The sequence below is a fragment of the Macrobrachium nipponense genome, chromosome 23 (assembly GCF_015104395.2).
Source record: "Macrobrachium nipponense isolate FS-2020 chromosome 23, ASM1510439v2, whole genome shotgun sequence".
In the NCBI taxonomy this organism is placed as follows: domain Eukaryota; kingdom Metazoa; phylum Arthropoda; class Malacostraca; order Decapoda; family Palaemonidae; genus Macrobrachium; species Macrobrachium nipponense.
Window position 1 is genome coordinate 18,029,543 of NC_061090.1, and position 3,319 is coordinate 18,032,861.

Consider the following 3,319-nt stretch of genomic DNA (forward strand, 5'->3'; position numbering starts at 1 on the left):
CCAAAAGTGTCACTGAAATCCACTTGATTAAAGACTTCACGGGTGAAAAAAAGGTTTGAGATTGATTTTGAGAGAGAGAGAGAGAGAGAGAGAGAGAGAGAGAGAGAGAGGAGAGAGAGAGAGTATATGAGGGCAATGTTTGACTGAGATTTTAAAACAATTTTTTGTTCCTCATGAATAGATACTAATACACACACACACACACACACCACGCATATATATATATATATATATATATATATATATATATATATATATATATATATATCTATACACACATATATATATATAGATATATATATATATATATATATATATATATATATATATATATATACACACACACATATATATATATATATATATATATATATATATATATATATATATATACATATATGCATATATATATATATATATATATATATATATATATATATATATATATATATATATATGAGTGTGTGTGTGTGTATTAGTATCTATACAGGAGGAACAAAACATTGTTTTTAAATCTCAGTCAAACATTGCCCTCATATACTCTCTCACTCTCTCTCGCTCTCTCTCTCTCTCTCTCTCTCTCTCTCTCTCTCTCTCTCAAAATCAACCTCAAACCTTTATTCACCCATGAAGTCTTTATCAAGTGACCAAAATGTGGAAACTGAAACGTAGAAATGAAGTGCGTCCAGTGAAGTTATATATTGGGCTCTATTTTTGAAATATTGAAATAATAATCATCCCGCCCCCTCTGGTGAAATCCAGCAGATTAAAAGCATCATTTAATTAACTATCTATTTCCCCACGGAAAAGTTTGTTCCGAGCGATAATCATACGGTGAAATGCAGCGATTTATTTATTTTTCTGGTTTGCTTCGTCGAAAGATTGAAATTCGAGAAAAAAAAGCCATATAAAACAAAAGTTACTCAAAATTAGCAACAACAACAAAATAGATAAATAATTGTCCAAAGTCATTGATTATGAAAAAAAATTCAAATTATTAATAATTAATTTGAAGCAAAATTATGAAAATGTTAACAATTATAGAAAGATAAAATCCGAAATATTAGCCATGAAAGCATAAAAGAGAATATCCCCCGAAATCGTTGATTTTGGAATAAAATCCTTAAAAAGCAAACGAAATAAAAAAAAATTCTTTAAATCGAGCAAACAATTTTGGAGTGAAAAAGTCCACCCCCTTCCCCCATCAAAATCGAGCGAAGGGAAACTTAATTAAAGTTGGCGTTTGTTATTAATGCCGATCAAGTGTAACACGCAGCTTTGTCCCTTCGATCGAAAATTGATCGTGACAGACTTCGCTCCATATTTCATCACCGCTGATCGTTCCTGGTTGTAGTGACAGCCTCTTCCTGCGCGCTGGCTTGCTCGCGTGCGTGCACGCTGAAGTGTATATCTTTAAAGGAACAGGTATTAGTTAGTATATGTTAGAGGGCATGCTTGATCGTTTACATACGCGACGGGATAACCCTAACTCTACCCGTGCGCATGCGCTGTGCATATGATTGCTGTCATATCAAGCTATTATTAATTGCATACATGACACGTATATGCGTATATATGGCTAAAACCATACATTTATTGAGTGCATTTACAGAATATTGAATACTGTGCAAATAAATGGTAAAAACGTTATTTGCTCTAGGGTATTTTTGCGCCATGATACATGTCGTTGTGTCTTTGCGCTTATTTATTTGTTGTCGAGAGATTTGGGGAGGAGAAATGCGAACCCAAATCTCAGTTGATTGCACCGACAAAGGACCCATTGTCCGGAAAATTGTCTCTCAGGAAATATATTAGATCGTCAATACGTTTCTCTCTCTCTCTCTCTCTCTCTCTCTCTCTCTCTCTCTCTCTCTCTCCTAAGTTTCCTTGTTCTTTCCATTTTATTCGATAAATGTATAGATGAAGTAGAACGCTTAGAGTGAAGAAGCAATAATAATAATAATAATAATAATAATAATAATAATAATAATAATAATAATAATAATAATAATAATAATAATAATTTAATATGTTTCAGCCATGACAGTCAGTATCATAATGATAATTAAATATCTGTGTTTTAGTGTAAATTATATAAAAATTATCTAATAGCGTTAATATCACAATAATAATAATAATAATAACAGTTTAATATTATATTTCAGCCATGATAGACAGCGTCATAATAATGATTATATAGAATGACCTTTAAAGCGTGTAATATATATAATAATAATAATAAAATAATAATTAATAATAAATAATTAATTAATAATAATAATAATAATAATAATAATTGTAATAGTAATAATTAATAATAATAATAATAATAATAATAATAATAATAATAATAAAAGGGCAACAGAATCAACCATCTGATGTTCATGGACGACATCAAGCTGTATGGTAAGAGCATCAAGGAAATAGATACCCTAATCCAGACTGTAAGGATTGTATCTGGGGACATCAGGATGGAGTTTGGAATAGAAAAATGCGCCTTAGTCAACATACAAAAAGGCAAAGTAACGACAACTGAAGGGATAAATCTACCAGATGGGAGCAACATCAAACACATAGATGAGACAGGATACAAATACCTGGGAATAATGGAAGGAGGGGTGGATATCAAACACCAAGAGATTGAAGGACACGATCAGGAAAGAATATATGCAGAGACTCAAGGCGATACTCAAGTCAAAAAAACTCAATGGAGGAAATATGATAAAAGCCATAAAACACATGGGCAGTGCCAGTAATCAGATACAGCGCAGGAATAGTGGAATGGACGAAGGCAGAACTCCGCAGCATAGAATTCCAAGAAAACCAGGAAAACATATGACAATACACAAAGCACTACACCCAAGAGCAAATACGGACAGACTATACATAACACGAAAGGAAGGAGGGAGAGGACTACTAGTATAGAGGACTGCGTAAACATCGAAAACAGAGCACTGGGGCAATATCTGAAAACCAGTGAAGACGAGTGGCTAAAGAGTGCATGGGAAGAAGGACTAATAAAAGTAGACGAAGACCCAGGAAATATACAGAGACAGGAGAATGACAGACAGAACAGAGGACTGGCACAACAAACCAATGCACGGACAATACATGAGACAGACTAAAGAACTAGCCAGCGATGACACATGGCAATGGCTACAGAGGGGAGAGCTAAAGAAGGAAACTGAAGGAATGATAACAGCGGCACAAGATCAGGCCCTAAGAACCAGATATATTCAAAGAACGATAGACGGAAATAACATCTCTCCCATATGTAGGAAGTGCAATACGAAAAATGAAACCATAAACCACATAGCAA